The sequence below is a fragment of the Sebastes umbrosus genome, chromosome 4, assembly GCF_015220745.1.
Source record: "Sebastes umbrosus isolate fSebUmb1 chromosome 4, fSebUmb1.pri, whole genome shotgun sequence".
NCBI classification, from domain to species: Eukaryota; Metazoa; Chordata; class Actinopteri; order Perciformes; family Sebastidae; genus Sebastes; species Sebastes umbrosus.
In genome coordinates, this window is record NC_051272.1 from 11,897,593 (window position 1) to 11,898,144 (window position 552).

Sequence of the window (552 nt, forward strand, 5' to 3'; positions counted from 1 at the left end):
AAGATGGAGGCTGTGAGCAGAGAGATAGCAGCTCTTTCAGACACAGTCAGAGCCACAGAGGACGAGCTGAGAGCTGAAGACGTCTCATTCCTGCTCAACTACAAGGCTGCAGTGGAAAGAGTCCAGCAGCGCCCCCTGCTGGAGGATCCACAGCTGCTCTCAGGAGCTCTGATAGACCAGGCCAAACACCTGGGCAACCTGACCTTCAACATCTGGAACAAGATGAAGGACATGGTCTCCTACATCCTGTGATTCTGGACCCAAACACTGCTATCCAATACTCATCCTGTCTGAAGATCTGACCAGTGTGAGACGAGGAAGAAACAGCAGCTTCCTGATAATCCAGAGAGGTTTGATGGTTTACTCTCTGTCCTGGGCTCTGAGGGCTTTAACTCAGGGACTCACAGCTGGGACGTCCAGGTTGGAGACAGTACATACTGGTACCTGGGTGTGTTAGCAGAGTCTGTCCAGAGGAAGGGAGACATAGTCTGGATTATGGAATAAGGTTCAATGGTAAATACAAGCATTCTCCCCACCAGGTCCATCCACTGA

At 51.1% G+C, this 552-nt stretch overlaps 1 protein-coding gene across 3 annotated transcripts in view; it reads right to left on the minus strand.

Moving 5' to 3' along the window:
* dgkzb (diacylglycerol kinase, zeta b) overlaps positions 1-552 on the minus strand; it is a 269,194-nt gene that overhangs the window by 169,463 nt on the left and 99,179 nt on the right. The gene's annotated exons all lie outside the window — the stretch shown is intronic.